The sequence below is a fragment of the Acinonyx jubatus genome, chromosome D1 (genome assembly GCF_027475565.1).
Source record: "Acinonyx jubatus isolate Ajub_Pintada_27869175 chromosome D1, VMU_Ajub_asm_v1.0, whole genome shotgun sequence".
Lineage (NCBI taxonomy): Eukaryota > Metazoa > Chordata > Mammalia > Carnivora > Felidae > Acinonyx > Acinonyx jubatus.
In genome coordinates this window covers 69,326,909-69,341,887 of record NC_069390.1, presented here as the reverse complement: position 1 = coordinate 69,341,887, position 14,979 = coordinate 69,326,909, and the positions used below count along the sequence as shown (strand labels likewise).

At 35.8% G+C, this 14,979-nt stretch overlaps 1 long non-coding RNA gene across 1 annotated transcript in view; it reads left to right on the top strand.

The window, feature by feature from the left end:
• The first annotated feature begins 9,907 nt into the window (after positions 1–9,907).
• Positions 9,908–14,979, top strand: part of LOC128311885 (uncharacterized) — a 57,221-nt gene continuing 52,149 nt past the window's right edge. Inside the window, exon 1 of the long non-coding RNA XR_008290538.1 lies at positions 9,908–10,103. This is a non-coding gene — a long non-coding RNA (uncharacterized LOC128311885). The remainder of the gene's footprint in view (positions 10,104–14,979) is intronic.

The following is a 14,979-nucleotide window of genomic DNA, read 5'->3' as shown; positions in this document are numbered from 1 at the left end:
CCCTGTCACTACTCCCCATGTTTATTTCCATGTGCCCTATATTGAAATCTCTGCTCCAGGCTCCAGCCATTCTGAACTACGTTGTGATTTTTAATTTCAGTACCTTTGCACCCATCTAGCCCGTCTGCTAGGAGTGGCTCTATGCCATTCCCCCCTTACTTTTCTTCTATGCCTGCGTACCTGTTAAGACCCAACTGAAGTGTACTTCTTCTGGGAAGACTTCCTTTTCTCACACAACCAATACTCTTCCTCTGTGTTTCTTTGGACTCTGCCTTGACATTCACTATAGATATCCAGGCAATATCTTTTTTTATTCTCTATACCCTGTAAAGCATCGAATGTAGGTAATATGTTTTATTCTCACCCCACTCCCAAGCTGTTTTTTTTTTTATCTCAAGCCTAGCCCAAAGTAAGTTCCAACTAATACTAACCTGAGATTGCCAGGTCAAAAACTGAAATAAAATAAGGTCAAGTTCCAAGTCAGGATAACAACAAGTAGCTTTATCTTTAATTGGAGGGCAGAGGGTGTTAGAATCATCCAGTATGTTATTCTTAGAAATTTTTAAATTTGTTTTATTTTAGTATGTAGTACATTGTTTTTCATTTCTAAAAGAGGAATAAAAATTATTATTCAAGGTATTGTAAAAATTGAAAAAGATAACATGTGAATTGTGGATGGCATAGTACTTGGACCAAGGTCAGTAATCAATACATGTTGTTAATGTAACCCAATTATTGGTAGTCTTTTCATTAAAAGCAGCTTACACTAGTAACTAGTTGCTGACATACACCTTAGTGAAGATTTCATAGGGAAAATAAAGTGACGTGTTACATCTGACTCTCTGCCACAAACCACAGAAAATCCTCTATATAAAGCCTCTTCTCAGCCATAGTCCCACTGGGGATCTCCTCTGTGACCCCTAGGTAACCACCTACGTGTAGAATAGCTAAGGTATATAATAAATGAATGCTGAATTTTCTGTAAAAATCTGCCAAACAGTTATACAAAGTAACTGTATCATTTTACATTTCCATCAAGAGTGTATGAGAATTCTGGTTTCTCCACATCATTGTCAACTTTTGGTATAGTCAGTCTTTTGAGTTTTAGCCACTTTTTATCTAATATACATAATGGTCTTATAGCCATAATACATAAATAACTACTTAAACTAATAAGAAAAGGACCACAAAAATATGGGCACAATTCTTGAATAAGCACTTAACTAAAGAGAAGGCTAATTCATCTGCTGAAAGGGCAAGAAAGATCTTAAGGAGAGAGGTGAATCTTCAGAATAGACCATGAAAGGAATGAGAATAGTTCATGACCAAAAGCACACAGGAGGATTACACAGCAACACTGGGAACCCAGTTAAGACATTATCCAATAGTGTTGCATAATTTCTCCAGCACTATTCAGTCTTGGGAATAGCAAGCAGGAGAGAATCAGGGACTAAATCAGAGATAGTAGTTATCATATCAAATTATTCAGCAAAGGGTATCAGAGTGGGATAACTGCAGGAACAAATAGTTCCTCAAGTCCAACGGTTTACTGCCAAAAATGGTGTGTGTATTTCCCACTTACCATGAAATGTAGTACAGGGGATGGTTTTGGCTGCATACCATCACTCAGGCGCTCAAGATCCTTTTATCTTGGCTCTTTGTCATCTTGTAGGTCTTTGAAGTTGTCTCCATTCATCCAGTGGATGCAGGGAAAATGCTAGAATTAGATGGGGGCTTTCATAGGCTAGTCCTGGAAGTGCTGCTCCTCACTTCACTCACACTTCACTGGAAGGAACTTAGTCACTGGCTTTATCTAATTGCTAGGAAAATGGATAAAGAAATAATCTGTCCCAGAAGATGAAGATGACAAACATTCTGCTCCTTTCTGACATACAAGGCAAAAATCAGTTACCACAGTATCATTCACTATGGGGTCAAATATTAAATTTTTTTAAGTTTAGTTTATATAATAACATGATATATTACACATCCTCATCTTTCATTTTTTCCTCTGAAGACTAGTTCATGCCCCAAACCCTTTATACTTAGTACTCAGTGGTCAGTCTTTATTTTTATCTCATTCCTGGCATTATTCTCAGTTTTATATTATGAGTTCATATTCCTCCATCAATTTTCAGCTTTGTGCTAAGAACTCACCATTCTGCTTGAGTTCACTCCTTCTCTAGATATCCACTCCAGCTGCCCGGGGTCTGATTTCTACTTGTGATCAGGTGGTTGTTTCCTCTGCCTGTCTTTGTCTATTCAAAATCTAGTGATTTATTCAAAGCTCAGCTAATTTAATGACACTTCCATGTGAAGCTTTTCCATAATAACCAAATACCTAGGTTCTCAACATGGTTTTTGATTCTAGGGCTTTCACTTATTTATTTTGATTTAGGACTGGGAACTCAAGAACTTTGAGAATCTTGTTCTTTCTGTAAAATGGAAACAATAGTCTCACAGAATAACGTAAATGTTCAATCTAGTGTGTAAAGTACAAAGTATCTAGTATATAATAAGCATTCAATAATCCTAATGATAATTTCTATTCTTCTCAGAACCTCTTTGGCATTTCATTTTATGAATCCTTTCACACATTACCACATTTTCACTAGTGTTATTGGTCTCTGTGCACTTGTCCTCTTCTTGTCATTGGATTTTGGATTATGGGCAGATGTTCTTTTTCTTATGTTTGTTTATTTTAGAGAGGGAGAAAATGGGGGAAGGCAGAGAGAGAAGAGAACAGAGGATTTGAAGCAGGCTGTGTGCTGACAGCAGACAGCCCAATGAGGGACTCAAACTCACAAACTGTGCGATCATGACCTGAGCCAAAGTTGGGCTCTCAACTGACTGAGCCACCTAGGCACCCCAAGCAGATATTCTTTCTTAAACATATGTGTGTGTGTGTGTGTGTGTGTGTGTGTGTGTGTGTGTGTGTGAATTCTTGATAGTACTGAGCACATTTATTCATGGCATAGATCTAATAAATGTGTGCTGAGATTATCATCAAAAGAAGTAGATAATGAAACGGTTTAAGCTAATTTGGTAAGTACAAGAAATACACAGACTTTTGACAAGAAAGAATCTTATATAAGAAAGCACAAGTTATATCTTAGTAAACATGAAAGTTCTATTTGTAGCGTATTACACCAATGCAAAAGATTATTATTATAAAGTAGAATAAAATTTTATTCTCCAGTTTGCAACTCCTTTTTTCATTGCTTTTCTTCCCCAGGAAGGAAGGCAGAATGATTTCCTATTGAGAGAAATTAAACTCATTGGTCATTTTCCACCAAGAAATTGCTTGATAGAGCTGCTTGTCTTTTTAAATGCTATAGGAAGGCCCCATGGATATCTGGTTTAAGAAAATAGAGAAAATCTTTAGCATGTGACCAACTTTGCATATATATTGGAGAGAAACTAGGTGAAAGATTCAGAAATTGAGGGTCTACAGCAAAAGGAGTGGTCTTTAACACATATCATGTGTTTCATCATGTGTTTCTACACACATTTTTTTTCTGTCACACACAAAACTGACAAAAATAAATATACCAAACTCTATTATTGTATGTAATTTTCTTCTTTCTATTAGTATTAAGATCTTGTTTCCTAAATTACTTTTCAGGAAGTTGGTTTATAAATGTGAGTTGCTATTACTTAGTGTTTCTAAGAAACAAAGTTACTGAGATAGTATGTGGAATTAAGAAGTGGGGCTAAAATAAAGACAACTAAAAATATTTCATGCCCTCATTTTTTTGAAGCCCTAAACCATTTTTTTAAAAAGAGTTCATGTTATGGCCCTAGTTGAAAATACTTCTATCATTGACATTTTATTCTCTAGAGCATTAAACTGGCATGGAATCTAGGTTACTTCTGATTATATAAAGATTGGAAGAGACAGAATCCCTTTCAGGTGTAAAGACTTCTAGGGAAGACTTCTAGGGACTTTTGTAGTTAAACGCAGTGCAAGCATATCAAAACTGTTTATTTCTTTAATTAAATTAAAATAGCTTCTGATAACAAAACATTTGGGCAAAGCATGTCTGTAAAATGGTCACTCTTTTATAGTAGCAACCATGATAGTATGAGTTGCTTTATAGATTCCACCTGTTGACTGGAGTACAATCTTCCCAATATCCCTTTCACTATTTACCAGACACATATATCTGTAAAAGGAAGTCTGGAACCAGCTATATTGGAGAAAAGGTATAACCACCTAAATCTACCACCCTGTTTTTCTTCATCATGACCCAAGATTTAAGACTCTCCACTCAGCTGCCTTTTTAGGTACTCAGTCACTCGCATTCATCTATTCATCCATCTATTTATTCATCCATTTATTCAAAGCTATTCAAGAGTATGCATGGACTTACTGTGAGTTAGGTACTTCTTGATGGGATACAAAGCAGTTATGGTTCCTATTCCCACAGAACTTTAGTAGAAGAGATAGACACTAATCAAATAGTTACCTAAATACCTAAATACTTCAATATACTAAACTAAAAGCTATGGTAGAAAAGAATCATATGATATAATAAAGAATAACAGTAAAGTCTAATTCAGTTTGGAAGCTTAGAAAAAAAATAGGAATTGGTATTTAAATGGGCATCTAAGAATGATTAGGAGGTAGTCAAATGAGAAACGGGATAAGAGGGAATAAAGTTCCTATTCCCACAGAACTTTAGTAGAAGAGATAGACACTAATCAAATAGTTACCTAAATACCTAAATACTTCAATATACTAAACTAAAAGCTATGGTAGAAAAGAATCATATGATATAATAAAGAATAACAGTAAAGTCTAATTCAGTTTGGAAGCTTAGAAAAAAAATAGGAATTGGTATTTAAATGGGCATCTAAGAATGATTAGGAGGTAGTCAAATGAGAAACGGGATAAGAGGGAAGAGTATTCCAGGAAGAAGCATTAGAGGTGAATAAGCATTAAGCATCAGAGTAACTGGAAAAGGACTAGTGAGGCAATAGTATAGTAAATAGAAAGAGAGGTACGACAAAGCAGAGCCAAATCATGGGGGACCCAATATGTCTTTCAGTGGTTTTAGATCTTTCCTTAAAAGTATTAGAAAATATTTATAATACTTATTATATTATATTATATTATATTATATTATATTATATTATATTATTTGTATATTTTATAATATCTTTATAATCATTATAAATTATAAGTATTTTTAATACAGATGATTTAAAGCAGAGGACTAACAATCAGATTTATCTTTTGAAAAAAACATTCTGGCTCCTACTAAGAAGTTTTGTGAGGGAGTTTAAAGAAGATATGGGATATGAGACAAGAGATAAATGATTGTCCCTTAGACCACAGTAGTGGCAGAGTTGAGAGATATTTCTCATGTAAAATGTAGAAGACCCAATGATTGTTGTAGCCAGCCTCCAAGATGGTACCCAATGATCCTTACTTCCTGTTATTCATGTTTTTGTATATGCTACTTCCACATTGAATCAGACTTATCTTTGTGACCAATAAAGTATTTATGGAAATGATAATGTATTACTACTGAGGTTTGATCTTAAGAGGCAGGCATTGCAACTTCTGCCTTAATGTCTTAAATCACTCATTCTGGGGAAAGACAGCAGTCATGCCATGAGGATACTACAGCAGCCCTTTGAAATGTCTATGTAGAGGAGAATTGGACTTTACACCAAAATCAGGACCAATTTGCCAACCATATGTATGAGTCAACCTCAAAATAGATCTTCCTGCCCCAGTCAAGCCTTCAGAGAACTGTGGTGTCAGCTGACATCTGACTACACTCTCCGTAAGAGACATCACATGCCTGGGGTGCCTGGGTGGCTTAGTCAATTAAGTGTCCAACTTCAGCTCAGGTCATGATCTCGCAGTTCTTGAGTTGGAGCCCTGCATTGGGCTCTGTGCTGACAACTCAGAGCCTGGAGCCTGCTTCGGATTCTGTGTCTCCCTCTCTTTCTGCCCCTCGCCTGCTCATGCTCTCTTTCTCTCAAAAATAAAATAAATATTAAAAAAATATTTTTTTTTAAAAAAAGAGACACCACATGCCAGAATTGCCCAACCAAGTCACATCTGGATTCTTGAACCACAGAAATTGTGAGAGAAAATGAACAGTTATTGTTGTTTTAATCCATTAATGTATTACACAGAAATAGTAATTAATACAGAAAGAAATCAAATAGTGATAAGTGAAAAAGAATATATCAGAGGTAATTCCTACATTTCTGGCTTTCACAGCTATTTTGACAGAGAATATAGGCAATGACCTAGGTTTTGAGGGTTGAACAAATTCTGTTTTATTCTAGATGAATTTGGGGTGCTTTTGGAATATCTAGGTGATTATAAACAATAATATTCTTAGTTGCAAGCAAAGTAAACAAGCTTTGTCTGATTCACATAGAAAATAATTCACCTAAAGTTATTGGGGAAAAAATCTTTAGAAGAAAATGTAGGGAAATATCTACATGAACTTGTAATAGGCAACTGTTTCTTAACACAACACAAAAACACTAAAAATACAGAATAATAACTTGGAAATTCTTTTTTTAGAGCTCATCTTTATCAAAATACTCCATTAGGAGACTAAAAAGGTAAAAGCAACCCACAGACTGAGACCAAAAAAAAAAAAAAAAAATATATATATATATATATATATATATATATATATATATATATAAAATAAATGACATGTTGCCTTCTTATATTCCCTTTTCCAAAAACAGTTTGCCCCTGCTTTTGATTTCATGGAAACTGATTTATGAATAAAGTGTGTTCTATTAAAAAAAAGAGTCATATTCAGAATATATACAAAATATAAATATTTGCAATACATATATTAACAAAGCAATATATCCAAAGTATGCAAAAAGAAGGCCTATAGATTAAGGAAAAAGGCAGAGATCTCGAAAGAGAAATGGTCACAGAATTGAATAGGCAGAGAAGAAGCTATCCAAATCAAAAAAACACACATAAAAAGGGTTCATTGTCATTGTTGCAATGGACAAAATGTTTGTGTTCCTCCAAAACTTACATGTTGAAACCCTAATCCTCAATGTGATGATATTTGGAGATAGAGCCTTTGGGAGTTAATTAGATCATTAGGGTGGAGACCTCATGATATTAGTGTCCTTATAAAAAGAGTAAAGAAAGAGTGTGATTCCTCTTTCTCTCTCAGCTATTGTGAGAATATAAGGAGAAGATGGCTATTTATAAGACAGGAAGCAGGCCTTGCCCAGTCACCAGATCTGTAAGAGTCTTGATCTTGGACTTCTCAGCCTCCAGAACTGGAAGAAATAAATGCCACCCACTCTATGATATGTTTGTTACGGCAGCCTGAACTAAGGCCATTGCTTACCAAAGAAATGCAAATTATAACAAGTTCCATACTACTACATACTTACAAAAGTGACTAAAATGAAAATGCCAGAAAATACCAAGGATTGATGAGAATATGGAAGAACTGGGAATTTTATGCCCTAAAATAGAAGAATAAATTGTTATGAGCAATAATTGCTACACTTTAGAGAACCATGTGGCAGTACTTAGAAAAACTGAAAATTCATAAACCCTATGCCCCAGCAATTCCATTCTTAAGAATGAATCCAATTGAATTACATACACACATTCACCAAAAGACAAATACAAGAATGTTCACAACAATATATTGCAAATAATAATGGAGATACCCCCCATCTGGCAACTACTCAAATGCTTGTAAACAGAAGAATGGATTAATAAAGTGTGTATATTCACCTGGTGGCAATTATAAACCAATAAGAATGAACAAGTCTACTACTACATGGAAAAACATGGATGATTCCCAGGAACATAATGTTAAGCAAAAGAATCCAGTCAGACATAATGGAGTGTGTACATATGAAACTATATAAAGCTCAAAATTGGTTTTAGAAGTCAGGGTTATGGTTACCTTTGTCAGAAGAGCTGTAGAAGGAAGTGAACACAAAGGAGGTGTCTGAGGGTGCTGAGTTTACATGTTTGTTTTAGTTTGCAATCATTCACTAAGCCTGTACACATAGGATTTGTTCACTTTTCTGTGTTAGTGTTGTATTTTAGTAAAGAGTTTAAAAGAAAAAAAAAACTTATCTAGTAGCTCACAGAACCATCACTCTGGTACACAGCCAGGTCCGTGAATATAGATTCAGGGACAATGGCCAAAATTATGCCATAGAACTAGTCCAATTGGGATCCAGTTGTAAACACTGTAGCTGTTCCTATGACCCTGTAAGCACTGAACACTGAGTCCTGTCACTGACTCCACCAAAGCTACTGGTCCAGGCTTTGATCGTTTTTCTCTCAACACCACGGCCAGAGGACAGGTGTCACAAATTTCAATTTATTATGTCATCGGTTCTCCATTTACAGTCTGTGACAGGCACATATGATTGATGGATCATAGGTCATGTCCCATGATCTAAATACAAGGAAGTATAGGAAATCCAGGATTTGGAATTTTGAAATTTCATTGTGGAACAAGGATTATGCATCTTAATTTTCTTAAAAAAGAAAAAGGGGAAAAAGAAATAAGGTGCTGGGAAGTTGAAAACAATGTCGGGTTTGACTATAATTTGTCATTCATTAGCAAGAATATGTCAGGATTTGCGTTTGTAACTCACAGGAGAAATCTGGGCTGGAGGTATAAATTTAGAATTACTAACATATAAATGTTAAACTTTATTTATTTATTTAATTTATTTACTTATAATATTTTTTGTTGAGAGAGTGTGTGCACATGCATGCACACACATAAGCAGGGGAGGGGTAGAGGGAGAGGGAGAGAGAGAATCTTAAGTGGGCTCCATACCCAGTGCAGAGCTGGATGTGGGGCTCGATGTCACCACCCTGGAATCATGACCTGAGCTGAAATTAAGAGTCCAATGCTTAACTGACTGAGCCATGTAGGTGCTTCTGGAATTACTAACGTATAAATGTTAATTGACCCCATGTGTATGGATAACGTCATCAAGAATACAAAAACTAAAAAGAAAGAGACCTCAGGTCCAGCTCTGAGGAATTGTCACATGCAGTGAAAGAAGAGGATAAGCTGGTAAGGAGGAAAACTCAGAGTGTGGTGTCACAGAGGGAGGGTTTTTTTTTTCAAGAAAAGAGGAGCATTTAATTGTGTCACACCATGTTGCAAAGACAATTAAGACAAGACACCAAAAGGTATACATTGTTTTTAGTGACACGAAGATCACTGGTGACCTTAATAAGAGCTGTTTCCATGTAGTAATGAAGTAGAGATGGGAAAGGCAGATTAGAGAGAATCAGGAAGGCATTGAGAAGACATAGAATGGGGACAAGTATAAATAACTATTTTGAAAAGTTTTGTGATGAAGGAAAGCAGCACATTTTTCTTGATTGTCTCATTTTGTCCCCATTAACAACACTTGCCTCCCTATATCATCAATCATACCTGTACTTCATAATACTTTTCTTTTTTTCTTTTTTTAAGGTACTGTTATCCCTCACTAGAAATTCATTAGGGGTATGACCTATATTAGGTTTTTGTTGTTTTATTTTATTTTATGCTCTCAGGGCTTGGAACATTCAATATTTTTAAATAAATGAATCTGTGTTTTCAGATATAAACTTTACAGGGACCTTAACAAGTAAAAAGTAATGAGAAAACTGAAAATTTACATATTATTTTCATGTTTATCCAGCTAAGTCTATGAGTGGAAGCTAACATTTAAATTCAGGTATATGCTGGGGTGCCTGGGTGGCTTAGTTGGTTAAGGGTCTGACTCTTGATTTCGGCTCAGGTCATGATCTCATGGTTGGTGGGACTGAGCCGCACATAGGGCTCTGTGCTGAGCATGGAGCCTGCTTGGGATTCTCTCTCTCTCTCTTTCTCTCTGCCCCTCCCTTGTGCATGTGCTCTCTCTCTCTCTCTCAAAATAAATAAACATTTTTAAAAAGTAATAAATTATGTTACACTAACTCCTGAAAATTTTAACATATATGCATAAGTTGTATCCTTCTTATGGTCATAATTCTCCACTTCTAGACATTGCATCTTCCTATGAGAGACAAGAAAAGAAAAAAGACAAAGATGCTAAGAACAAAAGATGTGTGCCAGGTGAGTCTGTTACATTTTATTCAGGGAAGCATTGCTTTTCTGCAAGTCCAATCCAGTAGCCTCCTGGTAATATCTTTTTGACCAAAGGCCGTCACAAATACAATGGAGCATATGACATCGCATTTTTAAACTGAGTACATTGTTGTCCTGAATAAAGTTGAACTTAGTAAAGAAGAGGAAAGAACCAATATTGAGTAGACAACTAGCAGCATCTATCTTAGCACTTGATCAGAAAATCACATATACTGAAAATTACCATTGGGGAGGCTCTATATCGAAGATATGAGTACCACACAACTAAATTTTCTCCAACAGTAGAACACATCAACTTCTTTTTTCCAGTTGAAGTTTTTACCAGTTGAATATCAGTTGAAGTTAGGTTGATGCACTGTAATACGTAAAATTTCATATGCTACTTTGACATGGGTTACTAGCATCCCAAAGGGTCCCAAGGATTTGCATCAGATATGCCTCCCAACCAGCAGAAAGAGCTCCTCAACTCAGCTAGTTTCCTTAACACCTGGACCAGCTGCACTGTACTTCAGCCTAACTGCTTCAGTTCCCTGTCAGCCTGTGGGATTATTCAAACAAGCCAGTTACATTCTCCTGTTGGAACCAAAGGAATCTCATCGTCTTGTTACTCTAAAGTCTGCCTTCCACAGCCCCTGCGTGTTCACTCTGCTCCCAAGTACAAACTCTCATGGCCCTACATAGCAAGCAATATCTTCCTTCTTTCCAGTGTTGAGTATCATATGATTGATCATCTTGTATTATTTAGAGTATGGGGTCCCTCCCTCACCAAGAGAATCAATAAGAGATTATATGAACAGTTGAGCAATAGGAAATTGCTAGAATTTGACAGTTTTGACCTACAAAAATGACAAATTTATATGATTCAGCATAATAATTGGTTTACATTTGAAACCATGCTCAAAAACATACAAACTTTTGGGGTTCCTGGATGGCTCAATCAGTTGAGGGTCCAACTCTTGATTTTGACTTAGGTCATCATCTTTGGATGATGGGATTGAGCCCTGCATCAGGCTCCATACTAGCATGGAGCTTGCTGAAGATTTTCTCTCTGTCTCTCTCTCTCTCTCTCTCTCTGTCTCTCTCTCTCTCTTCCCCATCCCTGCTGCCCCTCTCCCTGGCTCATGCTCTCTCTCTCTAAAATAAAAAATAAATTAAAAAAAACCATACAAATTTTAAAATCTTGAAATGACTCCAGTTTACTAATATAATCATTCTATGCTAGGCAAATGAAAAGAGCCTATATGAAGGGACAAGAAGTCCTCTTGCTCACTCAATAAGTAAAACAGATGTCTTTTGAATTTCTCTTTCTCTTATTGTTAATCTCACTCCACTTTTTGTATGTTTATGTGTTTGTGTGTGTATCTTGCTATCTGTCTCTTTATGTTTCTCTTCCTAGAGCATTTAATTAATGTAAAATAATGAAATTCCTTGAGAAGTCATGAAAAGTGTACCTACCATTGTAAAAATTGACTCATGGCCTTGTGGGAAATTGGAGAGTCTTGTGAAGACATAAAATTTGGTAAAGTCACTACTCTTGTGTTTCAAGTTTGAGTTTCTGTAGAGGAATTTAGGAAGATTTAGGGAACTGAATATTTTCCTGACCTGAAAAATAGTTGTGAGACTTGTATCTCTCTCAGGAAACCAAAAGGAAGCAGCTAAAGGTCTATGATGGAATGAACCTGATAAACACCTTCTGATATTCCACTTTAGGGTTCTGAACACCAGCTCCATCCTCAGCACCCCAAACAAAATATTTATGTGTGTTTCCAAAATTCCAAGGGGAAATCTTCTTGTCCAAAAAGTGTCTTAAGTTGCTTTTTGAATTAATCCTTTAGAGTATATAGAGAGACATGCTGCATATCATCCTGAATAATCTAAAAGAGTTTGGATTAAATATCAACATTTTTACATTAAGGAAGGTGATTAAAAAGGATTTGAATACTTCAATTTAAAGCATCCTGTAGTCTCGCCTGTGGACTTTTACTTGTGGGCAAACTTTTAATTTTTACTTTCTTTTCCAAAGGAAATATTCCAGCTCAAATATGTAGATGGCTCAAGTGTGCAAAATAAACCTTAAAGCAGGGAACTTGAAGCACTATATATGTCATTTGAACACCAATAAGCATTTTCTTGGATGAAGAATTTAAAAAAGAAAAATTCTTTGACTTGTTTTGCTCTTATATCCTGAAATTTGTATCCCACTGTATTTAAAAGCATTATAAACAACTTAGCCTCATTTCTTAAGGAAAACCTTTATATAAGAGCTCTGCCTCTTATTCTGGCTTAATGTGTTTGTGTTTTTTTTTTTAATTAATTAAACATGTATTTAGTGTCCTGTCACTGCACTAAGAATGGGAAATACAAAAAGAGATAAGACCTTCACTTATAAGGTGTTTTTTTGTTTGTTTGTTTTTTGTTTTTTGTTTTTACAACTTACACATACTTTACTTGATTGGTACATAAGATGTTTAATATAGTTGACTTCAGCTTTGTTCACACTGACTCCAGTGAATTATATTTGGGTTTTCTAAGTTTGAGTCTCTGCTCAATTGCTGCTGTTGCTGTTCATTTGTTTTCTTTCAGGATCAAGGTGGGTACTTCCATATAAAATCTTATTTTTAATTCTTTCTCTGGCAATTCTTTCCTAGATACTTAGCCTTGCATAATTATTCCTACAATGGAAACAGCATCCTAAAGTCACCAAGAAAAATCCTCCCTCTTCAACATTAGTTGATCTTTTAATTCTGTTAGTTAGCACAAAATGTCTAAGGATAGCCACAACAGATCCTAATGAACCATATAATATTGAATCCATGGAATGTTTTTGACATCTTACATTCCTAGAAGCTTAAAAGTCTTCTCATTGGATGGGCTCTGGTGCAGCAACCATGGGCTCCAGTCAATTACAAGTATTTTCTAGAAAAGGATATCTTCTCTTTTTTATCTTTACAATCTATGAGAATACCTTATTCACAATACAATAAAAGTTTGATTGGATTAATTGTGATTGGATTAAATTTCAGCCAGGATTTTGAGGGTGCTCCTTCTATGAGTTGAGTTCTGGATGGGTCTTCCTAGAAAATCAAGATCTACTCGGGAGGCGGGAAAGCGGGAAAATGCTATGGGAGTTACAGCCCACATTCAGTTTAAGATACCATTTAAGAATGATATGTAACATGTCTTACCTGGTCTACTGTATTTGTTAGGAGTCTTCAATCCTCTTTGTCATCCCAGTATGTGTCACAGAGTTTTAAAAAGGAACATAGAAACAGTGGTCTCACTGAGAAGTAAGAGTAATAATTTAGTTCCAGGAACACTAGTGGAATGAAGACACATAAACTTTATTGATGGATTTAAGCCATATTGAGATCCTGGATAGTAATCCAACCTGCAGGTCCTTAGGGAAGGGGATGACCCAAGAACTGTGCTGATGCATTGGCCAACACCAAAACACATCCCTCCTGTGATCTTGTTTGATTTAATGGACTCCAGGTCAGCAATACCTGTTTCTCAAGACAAATGGTTTACAGATGAGGTACAGTGATCATTCAGATTTTAGATAGAAAAAATGATTATAGAACAGAAAATCAGCATTAAACTGAGCAGAATTTAGGGAAATGATTATGTTTTAATTTTTTAAATGTTTATTTATTTTTGAAGGAGAGAAAAAAAAAAGAGAGGGAGAGAGAGAAAGAGAGAATAAGCAGGGAAGGGGCAGAGAGAGAAGGTGACACAGAATCTGAAGCAGGCTCCATGCTCTGAGCTGTCAGCACAGAGCCCAACGTGGGACTCAAACTCACGAGCCCTGAGATCATGACCTGAGCCAAAGTCAGAAACACAACTGACTGAGCCACCCAGGCACCCCTAGGAAAAAGATTTTTATATCATGGAATGTCTAACTATAGTGAAAACATTTAAGAAGAAATAAAATCCATGATGAGAACTTGGTGAAACATTAACAATACTATAATTTACAAAGCAGAGAAATAAAACCATGTGCATTAAAATAAAGGCTGTCATGATCTGTTAGCATTTATTGCATCCTTATTAGGTTTCAGACATTCATTCTGAAGTAACTGTTATCTAATTGAATACTCACTGAACAACTATGAGGTAGATATTATTATTATTTCTTTTTTACAAATGAGGAATCTGAGGCTAAGAGACATTAAATAACTTTCATAAGGTTATGGGACTAACTAGTACATAATGGAGTTGATATTTGAAGCATGGTTTTTTTTTTTATTTTATCTGTTTTGAGAGAGAGAGAGCGAGCATGTGAGTGGGGGTGGAGAGAGAGAGAGGGAGAAAGAGGGAGAAAGCAGGCCAGGTTCTGCCCAATTTGGGGCTTGATCTCACAAACCACAAAATCTCAACCAGAGCAAAAATCAAGAATTGGACACTTGGCAGACTGAGCCACCCAGGTATACCTGAAGCATGCTCTTAAACATGTTTGACAGATGTTTGGATCAGTTCTGAGAATTTTGTTAACACATGGAGTATTTCTTAGGATTATATTCAGCTGAGTATTACAGAAAAATTCCAAAACCTAATTAAGATGGAAACTTATTCTCTCAGGTAAATAACTCCAGCACAAGACAGTGTCAAGTTGGTAGAGCTGCACTAAGCCTTTCTTGAAGTTCTGGACAACAGCCACTCACAGCTCATGACCACAAACTTGGTACCTATTCCTAACTATAAAGGAGGATGGGGAACAGTCTCTCTTCTAGGTGGCAGTGTGCTCAGCTCAAAAATCAGAGTACTTTTATGGAAGAAGAAAGTGAAAATGGATGTAAGGATAGGAATATAATTATCTCTGCCCCAAAAATCTGCCAATTGTGTT